This window comes from Neofelis nebulosa, chromosome 2, assembly GCF_028018385.1.
Source record: "Neofelis nebulosa isolate mNeoNeb1 chromosome 2, mNeoNeb1.pri, whole genome shotgun sequence".
In the NCBI taxonomy this organism is placed as follows: domain Eukaryota; kingdom Metazoa; phylum Chordata; class Mammalia; order Carnivora; family Felidae; genus Neofelis; species Neofelis nebulosa.
The window spans coordinates 98,308,372-98,335,204 of NC_080783.1; the positions used below are offsets into that span (position 1 = coordinate 98,308,372).

The window sequence follows — 26,833 nt, forward strand, 5'->3', positions numbered from 1 at the left end:
CAAGATAAAAAGCTTATGTACTGCAAAGGAAACAATCAACAAAACTAAAAGGCAACCAATAGAATGGGAGAAGATATTTTCAAATGACCTATTGGATAAAGGGTTCATATCCAAAGTCTATAAAGAACTGAACAAAACTCAACACCTGAAAAACAAATAATCCAGTGAAGAAATGGGCAGAGACACTTTTCCAAAGAACACATCCAGATGAGCAATAGACACATGAAAAGATGCTCAACATCACTCATAATCAAGGAAATACAAATCAAAACCACATTGAGATACCACCTCACACCAGAGGGGCTAGAATTAACTCAAGAAACAACAGCTGCTGGTAAGGATGTGGAGAAATGGAAACTCTCTTACACTAGCGGTGGGAATGCAAACTGGTGCAGCCTCTCTGGAAAATAATATAGAGGTTCCTCAAAAAATTAAAAAGTAGAATTATCCTACAACCCAGCAATAGCACTACTAGGAACTTATCCAAAGGATACAGGAGTGCTGATTCATAGGGGTACATGTACCCCAATGTTTATAGCAGCACTTTAAACGATGGCCAAATTATGGGAAGAGCCCAAATGTCCATCAACTGATGAATGGATAAAGAAGATGTGGTTTATATATACAATGGAATACTACACGGCAATGAGAAAAAATGAAATTTTGCCATTTGCAAAAATGTGGATGGAACTGGAGGGTATTATGCTGAGTGAAATAAGTCAGACAGAGAAAGACAGATATCATATATTTTCACTCATATGTGAAATTTGAGAAACTTAACAGAAGACCATGGGGGAAGGGAAGGAGTAAAAATAGTTTCAAACAGAGAGGGAGGCAAACCATAAAAGACTCATAAATACAGAGAACAAACTAGGGGTTGATGGGGGAACAGGGGAGAGGGGAAAATGGGTGATGGGCATTGAGGAGGGCACTTGTTGGGATGAGCACTAGGTGCTGTATGTAAGCAAAGAATCATAGGAATCTACCCCAAAAACCAAGAACTCACTGTATACACTGTATGTTAGCTAACTTGAAAATAATTATATTAAAAAAAAAGAAAAGAATAGTGATTGACCATACAGGATCTTTTAAAATCTACTTTGCTGCAACTTTTATAAGAAATCATAGATTTATCTTTTAAGAAACTTTGAGGCTAAGAATTAATGCCAAGAACTCACCATCAGACTTTACTTGGAATACCTATAGATTTCAGTGAATTTCTATTTTCCTGAGGTCCCGAAGATATCCTGAGGTTCCTCAGCCTTTCAGGAAGTGATCTTTCTTACTCATCTGGCAAGGCTACTGGGAACCCTGTATGCAAGGTAGTAGGCCAGGTTTTCCAGGGTTCTTTTAAAGCCAATCTTAGTTCCTAAAAATTATCTGGCCATATTAAATTGTATGCATATTTTCAAACATGAAATTCAAATCAAAGCCTTGGCAATATAACCAATGTTTCCAATTATGTCTTGTTATAAAGAGAATAGATTCTTTATGAAAGTATAGTTGGCATACAATATATTAGTTTCAAGTGTACAACATAGTGATTTATTAATTATATACATTATAAAATGCTCATTACTGTACATGTAGTTATTGTGTCAACATATAAAATTATTACAATATTATTGAATTCCATTCCCTATGCTGTACTTTTTATCCCTGTGACTTTTTTTGTTTTATAGCTGGAAGTTTGTACCTCTTAATCCCCTTCACTTATTTTACCTATTCCCTCACTTCCTTTCCCACTGGCAACCACCAGTTTGTTCTCTGTATTTATGAGTGTATTTCTGTTTTATTGTTTTCTTGTTCATTGGTTTTGTTTTTTTAGATTCCACATATAAGTGAAATCATTAAAAAAAGTTTTTTAATTAAAAAAAAAAAATCACCTGGTCCAATCTCCTGACCTTACCTTACAGATATTGTCACACAGACCCAAAGAGGTTAAACAGTTTGCCCAAAGCCACATAGCTTACAAGTTGAGCCATGACTTCTAGTCTAATACTCTTCCTTCTACTTCATACCACCTGGACATTGTCTGGTTCTCCGATGCTACCATGAGTAATACACACTGCTAGGGATAAAGTGAAGTTCTTGGTCCTCTGTAAGGGAAAGGGACATCCTCAGTATGGAAAGCCACCAGCACAGAGAGAAGGGCCAAGTCCCGAATGAGCTGAAGGCTCATTCATGTGTTCCATCTCACATATAAGAGCATCTTCAGTCTCAGAGGGTTTCCTTTTGCAACTTCTCCTTCTTCCCACTAGCTTAGTTGGGCTCAGCCATTCCTTCCCAACTCCCACAATACATGCATGCTTAACACAAAACCATTGATGGGGAAGGCCACCAGGCCTTCTTTGGGTTGGAGATTGAATGTGAAATCCCGCAGCAACGGGTTGTTAAACCTGTTCTCCACACTATTGTATCCCATCCTCCATCTGAAGGAAGACTGCCAAACCAGTCTCTCTCCTTCCCTAACTATTCCCAAATCCAATTTCCAAAAGCCCAGGTGCCCTTCTCAGTTAATTTCTATTAAAAATAGAATCTATTATTACCACATTCAAGATAGTTTATGTTATTCTCTTTGGAGAACATGAAAAGATATTTCTTTCATTCCTTCATTTGTTCAACAAACAGTGACTACTATGTTCCTGGCACTGAGCATACCAAAACAAATAAATGAAGAATGAAGAATGTGTCTGCTGGCTAAGGCATCTGAGTAACCCAGTAATAACATCTGTTTCAAGAATCCCTAAAGCAGAGAATCTTCCTCATTCACTGCCACCCTGCCCCCCATGGCATTTCATTCAAAGAAATGCTTTGAAGAGCATGTCTTTAATAGATTTCTAATTAAGAGGAAAGGTTCTTTCAGGGTAAACTTGATCTCAGACTGTCAAAAGATGTTTTTCTTTTTTTTTTTTAATTTTTTTTTAACGTTTATTTATTTTTGAGACAGAGAGAGACAGAGCATGAATGGGGGAGGGTCAGAGAGAGGGAGACACAGAATCCGAAACAGGCTCCAGGCTCTGAGCTGTCAGCACAGAGCCCGACGTGGGGCTCGAACCCACGGACCGCGAGATCATGACCTGAGCCGAAGTCGGCCGCCCAACCGACTGAGCCACCCAGGCGCCCCAAAAGATGTTTTTCTTAAAAATAAAAAAATGAAAATAGCAGGTGGGTTCAGACTAGTATTGCTAATAGCTAATATTGCTAGAAAGAAGGTTGAGGTGATATGTTCACTGCTTCCTTAACAAGAGGAGAAAAGCCTGCTTCTAAATTTGAAGTATGCTCACTGTTTTGATGTAAGAAAACATGTAAGACTCCATCAAACATCTCTTTTGAAGGAGCTCAGAAGCACCCAGTGCAATTTTCTCTAGGACTCAGGTGCACAGCAAATATATCTCAATGAATAAACTTGGCTGTGGATAAACCATTTGCTTCCACTTTCATTTGCAATGAATTCATTCATTTTGCGAAGTTAATGACCCTAACTTGTTAGTGTTAGTTGAGCTTCTGGAATGTTCCCCAGTATCTTAATGCTCCTTCCTTACAAGGCATAAGAAAGTCTCCTTTTTAGTACAAAAAGGGACATTTTGGTTCCTTATTTATCTAAATATCTAACTTTTGAGTGAGGAAACTGAGGCCCAGCGTGTTTTGTTCAAGAATACACAGTGTGTTAGCACTAGAGCCAAGACTAAAATAAGCCTCTTAACTCCAAATTGAGAGTTATACTTAAAGGAGCCCATTAAATAACTGTACTCTTTGAAATTTACATAAGAGTTTACTGATTGTTAAGGATCTATTATGTATCATGTACTTTACACACATATTTCTTCTTTTAATCTGTACATAAAACCTCCAAGATAAGGGTCATTAAAAGATGCTGCTAAAGCATTTCAGTATCATCACGTGTAGCACTTAGGGTGTACTGAGTACTTCCTATATATTATCTCCAATTTTCACAAAAATCCTGCAAGGTATGATTATTCCTGTTTCACAAATAATAGACTTGGTTTTCTGAGAGATGAAGCAATTTGCCAAATTCACGCAGCTAGGAAATGATGGGGCTGGATCCAAATCTCAAAGCCTGTGCACTTCCCCTATAATGCTGTCCACAGAGGCAGCCAGAGATATTCTCCCAACCTAAATAAATGGTATCAGAGACAATCCTCCTCAGCAGGCCTATTGTTTCCCACATAACGCCACACCTACAGCATTGCATAGCTCCCTCCACTGACAGTACAACCAGTAAAAGTCAGCAGAGGCTTCCAGGTGGGGCTGAGTGAGCTCTAGTACAGTGGTGCCACATGAAGTGATCCTGCTTTAGGCTCTCGGGGTCTTCTGGGCCTTAGCTTGTCAGAGGAAAACTTGCCCCTATCGTGTCTTTTAGGGGTAGCTTGTATCCTTGAAAATAAGTTCATATTAGCCATATCACAAGATAATAATAAGAATTATGATAATGATATTGATAAATATCACTTATTGAGTATATGTTATACGTGGTGTGCTTTGCCCACCATGTGTTCTATCATTGTCTCTAATGGTTATGAAGCTAGACATACCTGCCTAAGAGGCAAAGCCTATTTTCCATTCAGGACACATTCCTCATGTTGAATTATGGTGCTGAAGAGTACCCTAAAGAAAGAATTGTTATGGAGAAGGTAGGGGTCTTACCTCATTCTACAGTGATTTACTGAATATTCCCTAGTAAAGGATCATTGCCAAAACTTTATTTTTCTTGTATAAGTTGTGTTTGATAGCTTACTCTAAAATCAGAACTGTTGATAACATGATCAGTACTCAAGTCTAGAATAAGTCTATTGCTGTTTGCTTTTGGGGTTTTTTTTGGTGTTCCTTAATAGTTATGTCAAACACTTATGCTATGATGTCTCAGGCAACAATCTGGTAAGATTTTGAGAAATCTTGTCTGTGTCATCATATAATAACACATTTACACATTGGATCATAATATGTGTCACTCCTGGGAAGACTTAGGAAGTTAGGTGGCCTCTTCTATTGCACCTCAATTTTAGTAATTTTTTCGTACTGGTATTTTGGGAACAAAACAGTGTGTTAGGCCAAGGGAGCCATCTCACATCTTACTATGTAGTGGTAGCAACATCTTGTTTGTATCCATATCAGCATCCAAAACCAAACTCATTCTAAAAAGTGGAGACAGGGACTTATTTTCAAAGTGTCTCAAAAGCCTCCTACTCTTTTGCAGCTTTTGGCCCCTTTTGGATGGCTTTGTAAAGCAAGATCAAGACAATAGGAATGAACTGGAGCACTTCAAGTAGAAGCCATTGGTTCTAAAACATGGCAAAATAAGGAAGAGTGAAAGTTCCAGTGTGAGTCCATCCTCCTATGCCCTGTAGAGAAAAAATATGTCCGAGTACTGGCTCTGAGCCCGTGGAAACACTTGATATATTCATGGAGACATTTAACATTCTGACCAAAGAAGAGAGAAGGCCCAATGCAATCTGAGCATTGAAGACTAGGTTCTATTTCATTCCTCCTGCTGGAGCAAATAACCATAGCTCAATTAGCTGAGAAAGAGGTGTTGAATTCATAAGAAAGGCCTTGCATTGTTGTCTAAAATACACCAAAATGGCAAAAAAGCTAAAACCAAAATGCTGGGCTGAGGTTAGATACAGGAAAAGATGTAGACAGGGTATAAAAGCCAAGTATGAAGAGTCATAATGAGCCAAATTCAGACATGACACAGCTTCAAATACAGTCTAAACATTAGTGATTTCTGGGAAGTTTTCTGCAGATTAGTTTCATCTGTCACATGCAGATTCTTATACCCTATCTTGACATATTGCAGTGATTCAGTTTATTTTGACCACCTACATGTCATTTCCTTTCACAGCTACACAACATACATACACACACAAGCAACATTAGTCTCACTTAAAAATTATATACAAACCAACTAAGACTGGATATCTGTTCAATCAGACAAATGTTTGGAAAATTTTCCATTCATCTGGGGAAAAAATAAGTTATATCCTTTATCTCAAACTATAAATAAAATTAAAATTCTAGGAGGACTACAGATTTAAACATAAAAAAAGATCATAAATATAAATTAGAGATAATACCTCTAGCTATGGTGGCCTGAAAGGTTGGAAGATCCTCTCTTCAAAAGACAAATAACTGAAAAATTTTTGTTTGTGAAAGCCTATTCAATTTTTTTGTTGTTGCTTATTTAGAGAGAGAGGGAGAGAGAGAGCATGAATGGGGGAGGGACAGAGAGAGAGACAGGAGAGTGAGAATTTAAAGCAGGCTCCACGCTCCATGTAAAGCCTGATGTGTGGCTCAAACTTATAAACTGTGAGATCATGACCTGAGCCGAAATCAAGATCCAGATGCTTCACTAACTGAGCCACCCAGGCGCCCCTCGAATTTTCTATAGGGAGAGCAGGAATCTGAAGCTTCTTGCCTGGGGGGCTCTGATCCTCCACCCCAGTTCATTTGTCAATATTAGTTAATTTTTACTACTAGGGCATGTCTAAGAACATCAGCAGCTTCACTGCTAGGGGCAGATTTAATTTAGGGCAGAGAGTAAAACTCTCACTGGTAGTGTTGCTAATTAAAATAACCAAGCTGGTGAAAAAAAAAAAAAAAAAAAAGAATGGGGAAAACCTGTAGCTCTGCTAGGCTGAGGTTGCAGTCCCATCTGGGGCAAGGGGCAGCCCAGTCAGGAATTTATGGGGAGAAATAATAAATAATATAATAACTTATTTCTTAGAAATTAGAAAGCTATCGAAGGGCTAGATAAACTCTCCACACATCCCTGGATGATTGGGAAACTACACACATGTGCAAGAGAGACTTGAGAGAATGTGATATAAAAGGAAAGCCAAAACATTCATGAGAACTGGCTGAATTTTGAATGCATTCCCCAACCCAGAAACAGATTCATTGGCAGAGAGTGGAACTTTTACAAATTCAAGATAGTTGAGCACTAGTGATCCTGCCTAAATCACTAGTTGATCACTAAGCTATGGAGACATAGAGATGACCCACAGGAAGTTAGGCTAAAAAAAAATTTTTAAAGCATGAAAAAACTAAGCAAATTTATCAGTGGCCACTCACAACAAAGGAAATAGATTCTACAGTTTAAGTACAGGAAAGTTACAAAAATAGAGAAAAGAGAATCTCAGAGTGGAAAATTAGAACCTAGAGTTTCAACAAGATATTATCAATATACTATCTAAAATATCAGTGTTAAACAAAAATTATGAAATACACAAAGTAATAGAAAAGTGTGACTATATTCAAGAATAAAAGCAGTCAATAGACATGAATTCTGACTGTGCCCAGATGTTGGAAGTAGCAGACAAAGGCATAAAAGCAGCTATTATAAGTATGCATAAGTATTAAAGGAACCTATGTTAAAAGAATTAAAGGAAAATACTATAACAACAATTGAAAATAGAGGATCTTAATATAAAAATATAAACTATAAAAAGAACCAAAGAAAAAGTAGAGTTGAAAAATATAACCAGCAAAATGAAAAATGGGTTTGAGAATAGATGTGAGATGACAGAAGAAAAAAAGTCCATATAGATTATAGATACTATACTCTCCGAGGAACACAGAGAAAAATTATTGAAGGAAAATAAACAGACCCACAGAGACCCTCCCGACAATATGAAGAATACCAGCATACATGTAACGGGAGTCCCAAAAGAGGAGAGTGAAAGGGACAGAAAAAAAAAAAAAAAAAAAAAAACTGAAGTAGTAATTCCTGAAAACTTCCCAAATGTGCTGAAAAACATCCATAGGCAGGTTCAAGAAACCCAACAAACCTAAGTAGGATAAATACAAGAGATTCATACATCATAGTCAAATTGTTGAAAGCCAAAGACAATGAGAAAACCTTGAATGCAGTAAGAGAAAAATGACTGTCATGTACAGGAGAACAACAAATATATCAGCTGACTTTCTAGCAGGAAAAATGGAGGCTAGAAGGCAGTAGAATGACATGCTCAAAGAGCTGAAAGAAAAAGTGTGTTAGCCAATATATCTAACATAACTATCTTTCAAAAGTGAGGGCAAAATAAAGTCACTCAAAGATAAACAAGAACTGAGAAAATGTATAGCAATCAGAACTGTCCCTTGAGAAATACTAAGGGATGACTTTCAGGCTGAAAAAAAAAAAAAAAAAAAAAGATGCCAGTTAGTAACTTGAATTCACACACACACACACACACACACACACACACACACACACAAAACAATACTTGAAATGATAATTATGTGGATACTTGCATAAATATGTATTATTCTCTCATTTTTCCCTGAATTTCTTTTCTAAAGTGATTGCCTATCAATAACTATAATGATGTACTGTTGAATTTGAGACATATAAGATACAATACATATGGCAATAATAGCACAGATGAAGGAGGAAGAAATAGAGCTATTCTGGAACAAAGATGCTATATTTTACCAGAACTGCCATTATTAAACTGAAGCAGGTTGCAATAAGTTTAGATACACACTGTAACCTAGACCACCACTTTGAAAATTAATTTTTAAATAGTTAATAAAACAACATAGAAATTGAAATGGCATACTAAAAATACTTGTTTAACACAAAAGAAGGCAGCAAAAGAGGAAAAAGCAACAAAACAGACATGAGACATACAGAAAACAAACAGCAAAATGGCAAATGTATAGCCAACCATAACAACTAAATTAAATGTGAATGGCAATCATCTTAAACTTCAGTCAAAAGGCAATTATCATCAATCTGGTAAAAAAGCAAGTTCCAAGTATATACTGTCTTCAAGTATGCTTTAGATTTAAGGACAAAAATAGATTGAAAGTACTTTTACTTTATATATACATATATCATGCACAGTTATCATAAATAGCTAGAGTACCTATGTTAGTATCAGCAAAAATATAATTTATGACAAAAATATTGCTAGAGATTAAAGAAGAACACTGTGTAATAATAAAAGGATTACATTGGGAACCTATAAAATCTGTAAATATATAGGCACCTAATAGCAGAGTGACAAATAAATGAAGCAAACATTGACAGAATTGAAATAGACAATTTAATAGCTATAGTTGGAGATTGCAAGTCCCTTTTCTCAGTAATTAAACTAGAAATAAAAAAGGACATTGAAGACTTGAACAACTGTAAACTAACATACCTAATACATGTAGAACACTCCCTCCAACAACAGCAGATTACATAATGGTTTCAAACCCACATGGAACATTTTCCAGGACACGTTAAATCATAAAACAAATCCCAATAAACTTAAAAGGACTAAACTCATGAAATATATTTTGCAACCATGGTAGATCCAAACTGAAAATCAACCACAGAAAGAAATTTGGGAAACCCTCAAAATTTTTGAAAAATATACTTCTAAATAACCCATGAGTCAAAGAAGAAATCACAATGCTAATTAGGTAATATGTCAAACTGAGTGAAAACAAAACCAAACATACCAAAGTGTATGAGTGCAGTTAATGCAATATTCAAAAGAAAACTCATAGCATTAAATGCTTAAATTAGAAGGAAGATCTGTAATCAATAATCTAAGTTTTACCTCAAGAAGGTAGAAACAGAAGAGCAAATCAAACCCAAAGTAAGTACATTGAAAGAAACAATACAGATCAGAGTAGAAATTAATAAAATAAAAACAATAAAGAAAAAAAACAACAAAAATGAAAAGTTGATTCTTTAAAAAGATGAATTGATAAAACTTCTACTAGACTGACAAAAAAGAGATAAAGTATAAATAACCAAAATCAGGAAATAAAAGGGGATATAACCAGCAATCCTACAGAACCTGGAAGGGTTATAAGGGAATATTATGAACAACTTAATGACAGCAAATTATACAAATTAGATGAGATGGATAGATTTCTAGAAAGACAAAAATTACCAAAACTGACTCAATAAGAAATTAAAAATCTAAAAAGACCAATAACAAACGAGAAATTGAATTAGTAATTAAAAATCTTCCCACAAAGCATAGCCTCAGATGACTTTACCAGTGAGTTTTATCAAATATTTAAGGAAAAAATGTAACCAATCCTATATAAACCCTTTCCAAAAATACGTTTATTAGTTTGCCATAAAGAAACACCCCAAACTGAAAGGCCTAAACAACAGAAACGTACTGCCTTATAGTTCTGGAGGCTGGAAGTCTGAGATCATCATGTTGGCAGGGTTGCTACCTTCTGAGGGTAGGAGGGAAGTGTCTGTTCCAGGACTTTCTCCTTGGCTTGTGGATGGCCATTTTCTCCCTCTGTCTTCACATAGTCTTCCCTCTGTGTCAGTGTCCACATTTCCCCTTATAAGTACACCAGTCAGATTAAATTAGGACCTATACTAATGATCTCATTTTAAGTTGATTACCCATGTAAAGACCCCATCTCCAAATAAGGTTACATTCTGAGATACCGGTGGTCAGCACTTCAACATATGAATTCAGTGTAGGGGCACAATGCAATCTATGACAATAGGTGAAGGGCAAACATTTGCCAGCTAATCCTATGGGGCCCATATTATCACCGAGATACCAAAGCAGGACAAAGACATCACAAGTAGAGAAAACTATAGACCAATATCCCTCATGAACATTGATATAAAAAAATCTTTAAAAAATTATATTAGCAAACTGAATACATAAATATGTATATATCTTTAATTGCACACCATGATCAAATGGGCATTGCCTCAGGAAAGGAAGGTTGGTTTAATCTCTGAAAATAAATTAATGTTATATATCATATTAATAGAATAAAGGACAAAAATCACATGATCATCTAAAAAGGTATAGGAAAAAGCATTTGACAAAATCCAATACCCATTCATGAAAACAAAACAAAAGAACCTTCTACAAAGTAGGCAAAATGCAAATTTCCTCAACCTGATAAAGAACTCTAAAAAACCTGTAGTTTAGTGTTATACTTAATGGTGAAAGACTGAAAGTTTTCCCCTGAAATCAGGAACAAGACATTCCATTCTTACCACTTCTATTTAAAGTGTGACTGAATCTTTTACCTAAGAATATGCTAGAACAACAAGTAAAAGGCATCCAGACTGGCAAGGAAGAAGTAAAACTGTCCTTATTTACAGATGATGTGTGTAGAAAATCTGATGGGATCTACAAAAAATTTACTAGAAGTAATGAGTAAGTTTAACAAGTTTGCAGGATACAAAACCAATTACAAAAATCAACCCTATTTCTGTATCTTGGCAACAAACAATCTAAAAATGAAATTAAGAAAATAGTGATAAAAAGAATTTAGAAAAATGTTATCAAAATAAGTGTAAGACTGAGAACTTCAAAACAACGTTTTTAAAAGATCTAAATAAATGGAGAAGCATACCATATTCATAGGTTGGAAAACGCAAATTGTTAATATGGCGATTCTACCCAAATTGATCTGCTGATTCAGATGCAATCCCTATCAAACTCCCAACAAAATTGTTTTTGTAGAAATTAGCAAGTTGACCTTAAAATGTATTTGAAAATGCCAAAGTCCTAGACTAGCCAATACAAGTTTGAAAAAGAAAGAGAAATTGAAAAATTCATATTACTTCACTTTAAAATGTACTGTAAAACACAGTAATCGAGAAAGTGTTGTATAAGGATAGATGCATTGATCAATGGAATAGAATAAAGAATATAGAAATATGCCCCTACATTAACGGACAATTTATTTTCAACAAGAGGCCAAGACAATCCACTGTAGAAAAGACAGGGTTTTTTTTTCCAGCAAATAGTGCAAACACAATGGGATATGTATATGCAAATAAATGAATTTAGACCTTTACCTCACACCATACGCAAAAGTTTAGTTAAAATGGACCATAAGCTTCAATATGGAGCTAAAGCTATAGAACTTATAAAAGAAAAAAGGAGGGAATCTCTGTGGCCTTGGATTAGACAAAATATTCTTAGATTTGACATCACAAGCATGATCCATAAGAGAAAGAATTGATAAATTGCACTTCAACAAAATTTAACTTTTGCTCTTCAAAAGATACCATGAAGAAGATAAAAAGACAAATCCTGCACTTGGAGAAAATATTTGAAAATCATGTATTTGAAAAAGGACATACATCTACATCAGGCAAAGAATTCTTATAGCTCAATAATGAGAAGGCAATTTAAAATATGCAAAAGAGAGGTACCTGGGTGGCTCAGTCGATTAAGCATCAGATTCTTGATTTTGGCTCAGGTCATGATGTCACAGTTGTGAGAAGCCCTGCATTGAGCTCTGTGCTAGGTATGGAGGCTGCTTAAGATTCTGTCTCTCCCTCTCCCTATGCCCTTCTCCCACATGCATGCGTGCACACACGCATGCACACGCGCTCTCTCTCTCTCTCAAAATAAATAAACATTTTTAAAAAATGATGTAGCAATTCTACTCCTAAGTATCTACTGAAAATAAATGTAGAAGGCATACATCTACACGAAGATTTACATGTGAACCTTTTAAGTAATATCATTTATTTAATGTGAAACTGGATATAATTCAAATGTCCATCCACTGGTGAATAGATAAACTAAGTGTGGTGTATCTGTATGTCTGCATATATGCACAAGGAAATGCTATTTAGCACTAAAAAGAAACAATCTAATGATATACCATGAATATACCTCATAATCATTATTCTAAATGAAAGAAGACAGGTACAAAAGATGAAATATTGCCTGGTTCCATTTATATGAAAATGAAAATCTATAAAAATAAAAAGCAGATCAGTGGTTGCCTAAGTCTAAGGGTGAGGGTGAAAAATAACTACGAATAGATATGAGGGAATTTTTGAGGGAAATGTCTTAAAACTGGATAGTTGCACAACTCTGCACATTTGCAAAAATAAAACAGTACATTTATCTTGGGTAAATTTTTTGCTTGTAAATTATATCTCAATAAAACCTTTAATTAAAAAGGAAAAAAGCACTAGAAGAGAAATAGAATAAATAATATATGTTTATTAAGTATTGTAGAAGCAAGTGATGTGGGAATGAAAAAAATAATTTTAAAGGAATAATTGACAATTTGCTAAAGAAAGGGGAGTGTGAAGGAGAGGAAGGCATTAAAAGTACCAGAAGTTTTCACATCAAATTTGGTCATCTAAGCTGCTCTATGGTGTAAAATATTACTATTCAGTTCAGTTGAGTTTGATAGGCAATTGAAAATGCAACCCTGGAGCTCAGAGAGATGTCAGTTTGAAGGATGCAGATTTGGAAATCTTCCATGGAGTTGAAATCATGAGAGTGGATGAGATCATGAGGAAGAATATTGAGAGCAAGGAGGACAGGACAGGACCTTGCAGAATACCCTCACCTGAGGAGCCTGAAGAGGAAGTTAGAATAGAGATAGCTACGGAATTTTAAAGGGCAAAAAAAAACCCCAAAAAACAAAAACCTGTACCTTTATGAGAGTCACCCTGAAGAACAGACATGGTGATGGGAGACTCACACAGAGACACAGACCGGTGTCAGGCAACGCACACAACGAAGGGTGCGGTATTTTCTAGATAATAAAGATTGAAAATGTGACAGCTTTTGTTTTTTTGCCTAACTTCATCAATTTATTTAGAAGAAACATTTTGGGAGTGCCTGGGTGTCTCTGTTGGTTAAGCATCTGACTCTTGGTTTCAGCTCAGGTCATGATCTTACAGTTCATGAGTTCTGCACTGACTTGAGCCTACTTAGGATTCTCTCCTTCTCTCTGCCCCTCCCCTGCTTACTCCCTCTCTCTCTCTCTTTCTCAAAATGAATGATTGAATGAATAAGAAACATTTTGGCTTTGGTTTGTTTTTGTTGTTATTATGTATTATATTTCCAAGTAGATAGTACATTAATCAATATGATTTTTAAATTAAAGCAATATAAAAAAAAAACACATAGAGCACCTCCCTACCTCCCAATAGATAACAACTTATAATAGTTCTCTGCTTTTCTTAGGGAAGGTATTTTGAAAGAGACACAGGATTTGAGTGCAATTATGTAAAACGGGGTGAAAATAATAAGAGGTGAGGGAAGAAGTTGAAAGGACAGGGAAGGAGAGACAGGGATAGAAAAAGAACACAGAGAAGATACAAAGGTGGAGATTGGGGAATCTTATGTGGAGCTTAGTTGACATTTCCTGGGTCCCTGTTCCAGGCCCACAGCCCTGTGTCTACCTTGCCTCCTTATGCAGAATCTGACCTTATTTGCTGGGACAGCAACATTGACCCTCTTCTTATATCTGTGCCCACATCTCTGCCTATTGCCTCCGTCCCTGTGGGGATGGGGACAAGAAGGCTGCTCAGGTTTTAAAGAGGTGCAAGTTTTCAATATAGTCCTCAGAAACTCAGTTATAAATGCAATGCATACTTCTGGATCTTGTTACTATAAACAACATCATCGGGACAACTGAAGACACTCGAATTTAGATGGTGGTAATGTGTCAGTGTTCATATCCCAATTTCAATGGTAATATCGTGTTTATATAGGAAATCGCCTGCTTTGCAGGAACTACTAGAATATTTAGAGAATCATGTGGGCAGCTTACTCTCAAATGGTTTGGGTGGGGGGAAGGAGTTCTTGTACTATATTTGCAACTTTTCTATAAATTCGAAATTGTTTCAAATTTAAAAAAAACTCTGTTAGTGGGTAGGTTGGTTTGATGTTATGTTTTTGAATTGTTGGTTAGAAAACCCAACAGAATGGAACAGGAAAGGGAGGGGGGCATGTGTTCCCCAGTCCTGGTTTTTGCAGAACTCGGGGTTACGTAAGACTAAAAGTAACCCTGTTTGCCTTGCAAAATGTAAACAAAGGCATTACACTTGCACAGGGTAATAATGTGCTTTCCTCATCCCAGCTAACAGCAGGATTCCAGTAATCAGACCAAATAAGCCCAGTCAATGGTGCTGGGAAGGTTGGCTCCCAGAAAGGAAGGCAATTTAAGTAATTAGCCAGTCTTTATGGCAGGATCATCTCCCAGCCACAGCAGGGTGTGAGGGAGCACATGGCTGTTATGCAATAAAGGCAGTCCTTCATTTTTACACTCTCTTCTTCTAACTCAAACTTTCAAAGCATGCCCAGAGAGGACACTTTTCCTCACTGATTCTCAGTGTCCCAGATGGAAAAAAGGCTGATGGCTGAGCCCAACCAGCACATGCTGACAAGCTTTTGTTTCATTTGGGTTTGTTTCCAGATGAAAACAGCTTCATTGTTTGCCCAGATTATAAAAGGAATCTATGCTTGTTATTAAAACAAATTGGGGTGCCTAGGTGCCTCAGTCGGTTAGGTGTCCGACTTTGGCTCAGGTCATGATCTCGCAGTTCCTGAGTTCGAGCCCCACGTCAGGCTCTATGCTGACAGCTCAGAGCCTGAAGCCTGCTTCGGATTCTGTGTCTCCCTCTCTCTTTGCCCCTCCTCCACTCATGCTCTGTCTCAAAAATAAATAAAACATTTAAAAAAATTAAAAAAAACAAATTTAGACAAAAACAAATCAGGACAGCTATAAAGTTGAAAGTTAAAACTATCTATAATCTTCCCAACCAGAGAAAGCTAGGGCTCATATTTTGGTCTATTAGCCTTCAAGTTTGTGTAATCATAAATAAAAGTATAATTATACTAAAGAAACTGCATAATAACCATCATGATCTTTATTTTCCTCTTAATCATAGTCATCTTTATTTATTAATAAATACAAATTCATGACATCATACTACAGAGAGACCTTTGCTCAGATAACCCAAGAAAAAAATAGGCAAACAACTTGAGCGGTCTTTTGAGGGCAATTCCCAATAAATATTAAAAGAATGCTCAGCTTCATTACTCATCAGGAAAATTCATATTAAAACCATGATTTCCCACTGGAAGGGCTAAAATGGAGACAAATAAAAAGCACATGGTAGCAAGAATATGAAGCCGGCTGACCTATCATAGATTTCTGGGGGTTGTAAATCGGTATAACCATTTTGGAAAACTGTTTGGCAGTATCTATTAAGACTAATCATATGTATACATAGAGGTCAGTAGTTCTATTCCTAGGTAGACAACCAACAGAAATGAATATTTGTGTTCACTGAAACACGGGTACAAGAAGGTACATAGCCTCATTATCCATGATAGGTCCATACTGGAAATAACCCAATGTCCACATATAATAGAATGGATAAACAAACTATGGCATATCTATAATGGAATACTATATAATAATGAGAACGAAATGGATCACAACTACACATAACAATGTGAATGACTCCCACAAACATGGTGTTGAGAAACAGAAGCCAGCCACAGAAGATTATACGTGGTGTGATCCATTTATAGAAAAGAGACACCAAGAGCAAGCTGACTCATCAGGCAAAGCCAGGATAGATGTTACCCTTCTCAGGACATAGGGACTACCAGGGGTACATGGGGACTTTTGGGGTATGGCAAGTTCTCCTTCTTGATCTGCATGCTTGATATATACATGTGTTCACTGAGTGAAGTTTATCAAGCTGTGCCCTTAGGATGTATGTATTTTTCTGTATTTGTATGTCAGTATGTAAATATACTATAGACAGACTACTAATAAAATTAAACTGATTAACTCTCCAAAGCCTAGAATCAATTGGATCATATTCATAAAGTTTTTTTCTCACAAACTGTAGGAGTTTCCTGGGGCACCTGGGTGGCTCAGTCTGTTAAACATCAGACTCTTGATTTTGACTCAGGTCATGATCTCACAGTTGATGAGTTTGAGCCCACTGTCAGTGCAGAGCCTGCTTGAAATCTCTCTCTCTGCCCCTCCCCTGCTTGCACTTTCTCTCTCTCTCTCAAAAATAAATGAATACATACATATATACATACATACATACATACATACATACATACATACATACATACATTTTTTAAAAATTACAGGAGTTTCCTTGGGGTGCCTGGGTGGCTCAGTTGGTTGAGCATCTGACTTCAGTTTAGGTCATGATCTCACGGTTCGTGGGTTTGAGCCCTGCATCTGGCTCTGTGCTGACAGCTTGGAGCCCAGAGCCTGCTTCAGATTCTGTGTCTCCCTCTTTCTCTCTCTGCCCCACCCTCACTCACACTCTCTCTCTCTCTCAAAAATAAATAAATGTTTAAAAAAATTATAGACATTTCCTAGTTAAGGCAAAACAGCATCCAAAATTCATACTATATTAGTGGCATTTCCACTTTGAACCCTCTTCCACTATTTTGACCTGTATCTACCTGTCTCCTTTCAGTATGCATTGCTATGTCAAGTAATGGAGAATATTCCAACCCTTGTCCCCTACAGTGACCCCCAGAGGACCAGAACGATGGTTCTTACTAGGGCTTACATTGGAAGCACCTGAAACCCACGTGCATCTATGCAAGGGCAAGTCAGGTTATGAACTGCATGTTGTAGAGATGCTATTGATCGCCACCCAGCTTCTGCCTCAGAGCTGAAGTACTCGTGTTCCTAGCTGCAGGAAATGTTGCTTGATAAGGACTCAAGAGAGTCTGTCCCCAGAAATTATTTTCTGCAGAATGAAGCTGCCAGCTCAAGGTTAGGCTCCTTCCTGGGGCAGCCTACATCCAGTGACTGGTCCATATAGGGATACAAAGACTGGCTCCTGCATCAATGGGGGACAATGCTGAAGGCTTATCCCAGCTCCTAGGTGTTCCATGACTTGGCTCAAGCCTTTGTTGAAATGTATCACAGTTCAAATTTTTCTTCTGTTCAGTCTTGGTTCCCTGATCCCCACCCAGGCATTGTATCTGAGAATACTCCCCCATAAGCCTCCAGTATGCAAAGCTCCATTTTAAAGTTTGTTTCCCAGGGGACCTGACCTGAGACGTTCACTTATGAATAAGAGTTCAAAATACATGCTGCACCATTGTAAGCCAATGTTGTCCAGGGTAGACTTAATGGAAAAGGTGAAACTTTAAGTCCACACAGACTTGATGATTTTGGATAAGCCACCTTACAGTTTGCCAGATGAGAACCTCCCCCCCCCCCAGGAAAGTCTAAGGTTAAAAGTATAGATGGGCAAAGGAAGTGGGGGAAACCATTGCAAAGGTTGGCCTAACCAGAGCAGAATGGCTTTACTGGGAAATAGAGGCACAAGGTTTCATAGACCAGCTAGTGTTGGTTGCCAAACAAAAAAAAAAAAAAAGAAAGAAAAAAGAAAAAAGAAAAGAAAAGAAAAGAAAGGTCTTGGCTAGAAATTGGTTTTAATTAAACAGAGTCCCTGTGATGATTTTTTGACAAGTGATTGATTAATAGACGTGATGCTGCTTTTGGATAAACCTAGCAGTGAGATACAAGACTGATTGCAGGTGAGATTGGCAACTTGAAGACCAGCCTGGCAGATGGGGCTGCAATCCTAGCAAAGGCGAGATGTGCCCAGGCTGTAAATAGCTCACAGGATGGATAAGATGAGAGCCATGAGAAAGAGGAATCAGACTTGTTCAGTGGGGCAACACCAAGCTATTAAGGAAGGATCAGCAAAATGCAAGGAAGCCCATTAAACCAGAGAGCTATCCAACAATGAATTGGACTTCTCTTTGGCAGAGGGGGACTCACATCCCTAGAGACTTTACAAAGAAGCTGATGGTTTCTTATTAAAGGTAAGAGGGTCCAGCAATGAGTAGAAGGTTAAACTACAGTCCCTTTAATCTCACTTTTAAGCCTTCTGCAAAAATGAAGAGGAAAGCTTAATTCTGCCACGGAAGAAGTAGCTCCACTTACGTGGCTGGAGATGCAGGGTTGAAGAAATGTTTTTAAGTTGTCTCCACGTTTTCCAAAACAGAGGAAGGGACGCATTTGGTTAAACTGTCTCTAGTGTGAAAGTTTAATGGTGGGGCTTTTTTTTTTATTATTATTTATTATTTGTTATTTATTTTTTTAGTGGTGGGGCATTTTAGAACAATAAAGTGGAAAATCTGCTTCTACATATAATGCATGTGGCATCTTGCACCAACCACAGGACAGAAGCAACACAGGAGGGCTCTCACTCCCAGCTTTGAAAATGGAGCTTCTCACTGCTGCTGGCTCATGGTGGTTCTTTCCTCTCACAGCTTCTGTACTGTTTGAGGAGAAAAGGGATTCCTAGCAGCAGCAAGGCAAGGCTTCAACATTGCCTATTAGTTTCATCGTCCTCACTGCTGCCGTGGGGCGAGTGGAGGGTGTCCGATGCTTCTGCAGTGCCGAGGTCAGCATCTTCAGGCTTAGCCAGATGGTTTTCCTTTCACCTTCTGGTTAAAATTGGACTGACGCATCCTGGGTCTTTTGAATAATCCATTACTTTGTTGAGAGTTTTTCTGGTGACTCTGTTTCATTCTGGAGTTTTGTTTTGATTTGTATCTTTGCTCAGATTTTAAAAAGGACTCTGTGACATTTAATATTTATAATATATTTCTTTTTATTATATATTTTTAATGTCTTATTTATTTTTGAGAGCAAGCGGGGGAGGGGCAGAGAAAGAGGGGGACAGAGGATCCAAAGCAGGCTTTGCGCTGATAGCAGTGAGCCCAATGTGGGACTCGAACACAGGAACCGTCAGACCATGACCTGAGCCAAAGTCAGAAGCTCAACTGACTGAGCCACCAGGTGTCCCTATTATATTTCTAAGATCAATTCCTTTCTTTCTGCCTCACTTCTTTTTCTTTCTCAAGTTTGACTTTATTATACTGATATTTTCTTCTCCCCACCCCACCTTCCTGCCCACTTCTGAGGCCTGTCATTCTTCATGGTTTCCCACTTAGGGAGATGATATTTTTGGTTCATACTAAAAAGAATATGAAAACAGAAGGTATTTGACTCACCTCCTTCCTCACACTGTGAGCCTCCATCTTTTGAACATCTGACATTTGTTCCCAGAATGCCAGTCCTGTTTGTAGTATCCGCCAGAACTGCATGGGAGCACAGGCCTGCTGGTCTAGCATGCGGTGTAAAGGTTCAGGGCACATGATGACCACTGCGTGGTTTTAGATTTCCTGCCTCAAGTTCACATGTCTGAGACCACTTTTGCTCCTATTGCCAGGCTAACCGCAGGAGTCAGAAAGGGGAAATGTATTTTCATTGGAGAATCTTATGTTGAAGAGAAGAACATTCTTTCAGCAAAAACAAGCTATAAACACGACTGTTTTTCAAAGGGCTGAGGGAAAAAAAATGCCAAGAGACACTTTTGAAACAGTGAAAGACAACAGCAAGCTCTGCAAAATTGCCATTAGAGTCAACCTGGGTGGGTCATCTGTGATGAGGTTTTCACCTGTTTCTGATTTCTACAGGCCAAGGGACAGACATGAGTGTGCTAGGGCGTGTTATTCTTTTCAAGGACACCTACAGCCCATAATTTAGTGCCAAAATCCTTATGGCAAAAGAGTAAAACCACATATCTGTACAGGTTTGTATTCTTTCAGTCAGAGAGGTTCTAGAACAGGCTTTCCCTTCAGACTTCTTGATGTGTAAACCTTCCTGTGTGATGTTGGCTCATTACCCTGTAAATGAGGTCAGGGCCATTAGTTCAGCATCCTGGGGACCGGTTTGCTGTTCTGTTCCATGGCCACTGACCACAGCTCTAACATCAGTCGGCAATGGTATGCCTGTGTTTAGTATGTTAGTAGTCACGAGAAAGCCAGGAAATACTTGTGTTTCAACTGGGAAAAAAAAAAATATGTGCAATACCCAAGAGAATGTGGCTTTCTTACCCCATCCTCTCCCCCTTGTTTTCTTCAGAAGGTCCTTTTAAAAGTTTAACACATATTTCTGCAGTTTCCATCTTTTAAGAACAGTAGGTCAAATATAGACAGGAGAACTCACCCACACTCACCTTATACACCCAGGGTTCACCCCTCCCTTCAGGGATCTACAATTCTTCATTTCTTAGGAATTCTTGCAAAGCCTCTTTACAGATATGTAAGAAATATGCATATAGAGGGGCACCTGGGTGGCTCAGTTGGTTGAATGGCTGACTTCAGCTCAGGCCATGATCCCACAGTTTGTGGATTTGAGCCCCACATGGGTCTTGTTGCTATCAGCACGGAGTCTGCTTTAGATCCTCTGTTCCCCTCTCTCTCTCTCTTCCCCTCCCTGGCTTGCACTCTTTCTCTCTCTCAAAAATAAATAAACATTTTAAAATATCTTTTTTTTAAAAAAAAAAAGAATGTGCATATAGATACTTATTGTCCCATTTTTTAGCACACAAAAAATAGTAGGTTCTAATCTTTTTTTTCATTGAACAATGATTTGGGGGGAAACTTGAGTTTCAAATGAGTACATAGAGATTTTCATTCTTTTCATGGCCTCATAGTAGTCCACTTGTCCCACAATTTATTTAACAGCTTATATTGGTAGACATTTGGCTTATTTGAAATGCTTTGCATTGCAATGAATAACCAGAAAATCCTTAGCCTATTTCTGTAGGATACATTCCTAGAAGTGGAACTGAGAAGGATATACATTTGCAATAGAGATTACCAAATTGCCTCTCCTAGGGGTTGCTTACTTCTTTAAAATGTAATTTTTTAATATTTATTTATTTTTGAGAGAGAGAGTTAGAAAGAGCAAGCATACATGCGAGAATTGGAGAGGGACAGAGAAAGAGGGAGACAGGTGATCCTAAGCAGGCTTTGTGCTGACAGCAGAGAGCCCCACACAGGACTCAAACTCACAAACTGTGAGATCATGACCTGAACTGAAGTCGGATACTTAAGCAACTGAGCTACCCAGACACCCCGATGTATAATATGTAATTTTTTAAAACAATGTACCTTAACTTAATAACATATAAGAAATTAACCTGAGGGATGACTGGCTGGCTCAGTTGGTAGAACATGCAACTCTTGATCTTGGGGTCATGAGTTCAAGCCCCATGTTGGGTGTAGAGATTATAAATGATTATAATAATAGATTATAATAATAAGTAAATAAATAATTCTGAGGAACCAAATAAATCCCAAATTTCTTTTAAAAAAATTAACTAGAAATGGAACAAGAATGACCTAAATGTAAGATTCAAACTATGAGACTCTTAGATCACATGGGTAATCCTCACAATCTCAGATTTGGCAGTGAATTTTTAGATCTGATACCAAATACAAGCAACTAATATCCAGAATATACAGAACTGTTACAATTCAACAAACAAAAACACAACGCAGTTAAAACTTGAGTGAAGAATCTGTGACAACATTTCTCCAAAAAAGATCTACAAATTGCCAACAAACACAAGAAAAGATGCTTAACATTAGCATCTTTACAATTAAATAGTACAATTTTTAAAAAAGTATTAAAGCATAGACCCTAAAAACAAAAACCAAAAAGCCTCAATGAGATACCACTTCAACCTACTAGGATGGATATAATGGAAAAGAAACATGAAAAATAGAATAAAGCAAGTGTTGGTGAGAATGTAGAGAAATTGGAATATTTGTACATTTATGGTCGAAATGTAAAATGGGATAGCCACTGTAGAAAATGGTCGGGCAGGTCTCAAAACATTAAAAAAAGAGTTACCATTTGACTCAACTAATTCTCTCCAGAGCAATGAAAATATATATCCACACCAAAACTTGCACACAAATATTTGTAGTACCATAGCTTATAACAACTCAAATGTCTGTCAACTGATTAATGGTAAACAAAATGTGGCATATCTGTACCATGGAATATTATTTGGCCATAGAAAGGAATGAACTATAGATATACAGTATAAAATGGATGAACCTTGAAAACATCACATTAAATGAAAGAAGCCAGTCACAAACTACCATATGTTATATGATTCCATTTATACCAAGTATCTTGAACCAGGCAAACATAGAGACAGTAAGTAGATGAGTGGTTGCTTAGGGCTTGGTAGGTTGGGGGCATGGAGGTAACAACAAAAGGAAATTGGGAGTGATGGAAATTGGGAGTGATGGAAATTGGGAGTGATGAGAAAGTGGCTGAGGTACCCATTGCACAACTCTGAATGCACAAAAAAACTGTTGAAGTATACACCCTAAGTAGTTGAGTATTTGTGTGGTATACGAATTATCTCAAGCTGTCAAAAAACAAAGATAATCTAACTACTGAGGAACGAATGCCCAGTAGGGATGGGGCTATCAATGATCAGGCTTATGATCACCCTCACTTGAGAGCCAGTTGACTCTTGACATTTATCACACAGTCCAGCACGTCGAGGACATTCTCTAAAAATGCTCCATTGGAATCACTGGGGATCTGAGAGCCCCACCTGCCATTTGATAATTTTAGACCAGTGAAAATGTGCCAACCACCACATTCACCTGATTCGTCACCATTTAACTCTTGGCTTGTCTCCACATTGAAGTGAACTATAAAATGAAAGATATTTGACATTCTTGAGGCAAACTATTCCACAGAGCAGACTACCCTAAGGTGATTGAAAAACAGTAGTTTTAGGCACGTGACAAGTCACGTGATTAGCAGGTCAAGGGAGCAGGGAGGCAGGGGAATGCTTGGAAAGCCATTACTGTGGAAAAGCACCATTTATTTATTCTATTGTTAACTAAATCTTTCCATTGACTTCATCAAAAGAGCTCCTTTAAAGATCAATTAGGGGCGCCTGGGTGGCGCAGTCGGTTAAGCGTCCGACTTCAGCCAGGTCACGATCTCGCGGTCTGTGAGTTCGAGCCCCGCGTCAGGCTCTGGGCTGATGGCTCAGAGCCTGGAGCCTGTTTCCGCTTCTGTGTCTCCCTCTCTCTCTGCCCCTCCCCCGTTCATGCTCTGTCTCTCTCTGTCCCAAAAATAAATAAAAAACGTTGAAAAATAAATAAATAAATAAATAAAGATCAATTAATTAAAAGACCAGTAACCCTTTGGGAAAAGAACACGAAAATACAGTTCACAGGGGGGAAAAAACGTAAAAATAAGGTTTAAATATGAGAAGGGAGCTCATCCTCTCATAAGAGAAAAATGCAAGTTAAAACTATCTCAAAAGGCTATATTTTCGGTCAGAGTGGCAAATATTTAAAAGCTTACTTAGCTGGTGGGTTTTCCGAGGTGTTAAGACCTTCAGGCATCGTTGGTGCAAAATGAAACTGGTACAGTCTCTCTGGAAGACAACCGGACAGCATCGAACATCACAGACACTGCGCACATCCTGTCACCGGTGGTTCCTCTTCTAGGACGAGCTGCATTTCGCTCGTTCCTCAGTCTTTTCTGCTCTCCTAATTTCTGAGGCTCTGTGCCTCAAGTGAGGTCAATAAATGGGTAATAATCCCCTTAAACTTTGGAATTAATTTCTTTTGGACTATAGGAACTGCCAGTTCAAGAAAAACCTAGATGCCTTAATAATTAAAGAGAAAACCTAAAAGTTCCTTCTATGAAGGTTCACAGCAATAAATGTAATAAATGAAGCTCCCCCAATACTACACTGTGGGTCGGGTTAATCCCATTAAACAAGAGCGGGCATCGCCATGTCTAGGAAGTGGGGCCCGGTTATCAGCATATGTGCTACCATAGCGCCCCCTGCTGACCCGATGCAAAACAAATTCCTGAGGTAGGTTTGCATCTTTTTTTTTTTTTCTCAACAGTTGCTAAAAGGGTTGCGTTTCCTGCCTGCCAGTGGGCAGGTCCTCAAAACATTAAATACAGAGTTACCTATTACCTTTTCTCTGCTCAAGCTCTCAACTCCTTCTTGTGTCAGATAAGCTTGCCCCCTACTTCTCAGTTAAAGAACAAAGACCCTTGACACTTCACCTCCTAAAAAAAAAAGATTGGCTTCTTTGGCTGCTGTGTCCTGGCTGCTTGTGCCTTATCCCTCCCCCTTTCTTCAGCAATTCTAGTTCTTCTACCTGTTTTCCTCTTTCATTCGCTCTGTTGGCTTCTTCATTGGCCACTTTTAACAGTGTGACCACATTGCACTGGAGCCTGGCAGCCACAAACAACCAGCCATTCCCTCACTCACTGCACTTGCCCACTCCCCACTCATTATTCAATCCAGGCTTTCTTTAAAATGAGGTCTGTGGATCCTGGACATACATTTCACCTGGCTGCTTGCCTGAAATGTGGACTCCTGGGCCCCCCTGTGGACTTCCTGGAATCTCTGGAACCTACATTTGTAACAAGTACCCTAAAGAATTAGGATTTTCGTGTATACACACACACACACACGCACTATAAAAATCACCGTTTTTGCAAACCATATTCCCTGGTGCAGAAACTTGCCATATCCTTTAAACCTTCAAAGTCCATCTCAAAGGCCACTTTTCATATAAAGCCTTTTCTCATTCCTGGATGGGCTAAATAACCCTTCCTTTCAACTGTCCATAATAGCAACCATTGTAACGATTTTTTTCTTTTTTTTTTACTTTTCTTATCTTTCCCTAAAAGATCATAAACTCCTTGAGATGAAAGACTATTTTATTCATCCATGTATTCACTGAAGCTTTGCAAACAGTGCTATCCACAAAAGTATGTTGAATTAAATTAGCACTTTCAATTAGACAATGGCTGTTTAATATATTTATGATGTTTTTAAAGGTATACTTTAGAAAACGCTTAACACACTCATGGGGAAAGCAAAATTAAGATGCAAGTAGAATTCTAATAGCAAAGGTTCCTGCTGAATAAAATACAGCTCAGGGTTTAGTGAAGCTCTGTGGGGTGTGTGTGTGTGTGTGTGTGTTGTAGTTATGTGCAGAAATAACCAGGCCTTGACCTTCATCCCTTTCTCTCTTGCTAAACCCAACAGGTCTTGAAGCAAAACTTTCCCCCAAAAAAACAATGTATCACAGTTATCATTTCTCCTGTTTTGTTCCATACACTAAGGGGGATTTTTGATGATTATGGTCCAAATTAGCTAATGTATATTCTTATATTAAGGAAAATGTACTTGCCTGCCTATAATTAAAACTCAACAAAATAGGATTCCAATTTCAAAACAAATGCACTTACCAAACCCATCACAAAATGCTACTGCTGCAAATCCTCATAGCAAATGGGGTCCTTACTCTTGATGGGGAGCACCTGCCTCATCTCCACGCCTCTCCAGCTCCTGCCAACCCCACACCCTCTGAAACATTTTAGCAGTAATTGCAACACTTCTTTAGGTTTTCCTGAACCTAATTTTAAAACGATAGGAGACATAATTTTTTACTGCTTATCAATCTCATGCTGTGTGATGTTTTAATATAAGCTGAAGGTAAAAACACTTTGTATTTATTAGGGACACAAAGTTGTTTGCCAGAGCATGTCAAATCAGCTGCCTGTGTTGAGAAAACACGTCATCTATTCAGCTGCTTCATTATTTCACGAAGGGAAACATTTCTTCCACCAAAAACTCAAAGCCAGCAAAAATACATAAGGATTCCTGACTTTTTGTCGGCCATTTGCCATCTTCAATATTAGCATTTTCCAAACCATATTCTGTGGAATGGAAGTGTCTCCACATATATGGTTAGAGATTTAAAAAAAGCAAGAGCTTACGTGGGGGAGGGGGGATCGGTGATCAGATAAGTTTAAAAAAAACCCTGCAAGTTGGCCCCCATCCCCTCTAGGGGGTCATTGTTCATTCAGGGTAGTAAATAGTTCACATGGTCTTGCAGTGAAGCAGGAACACCCAAACAGGTTTCCTAATTTATTCAAACGTGGTATCAGCCTTTAAAAAAATTTTTTTTGGAACATCTATTAAGTTAATCTGTGGGACACTAACATTCAGCAGGACTTGAAGTGAGAAATAGTTTCATGCAGGTATGCTCAAATAATCCATCTAAAATAAATGTCAAGAAAAAAAAATGATCCGAGATGAAAATTCAGAATCACACAAGTACATCCAAGATGGAATGGTTCCTCAACACTGTCCACGAAAGTAGGGTCAACATTTCCGAAATAA

General features: G+C 37.9%; 1 long non-coding RNA gene across 2 annotated transcripts; it reads right to left on the minus strand.

The window, feature by feature from the left end:
- Positions 1-1,140: 1,140 nt before the first annotated feature.
- LOC131503789 (uncharacterized) lies at positions 1,141-25,615 on the minus strand. Of its 2 annotated transcripts, none has more exons than XR_009257606.1 (3): positions 23,980-25,615; positions 4,557-4,629; positions 1,141-2,099 (listed from the first exon to the last, which is right to left on the minus strand). It is a non-coding gene; the product is annotated as an uncharacterized LOC131503789 (long non-coding RNA). The 2 variants fall into 2 exon arrangements; XR_009257605.1 differs by lacking the exon at positions 23,980-25,615 and adding an exon at positions 19,800-21,089.
- Between the last annotated feature and the right edge of the window lie 1,218 nt (positions 25,616-26,833).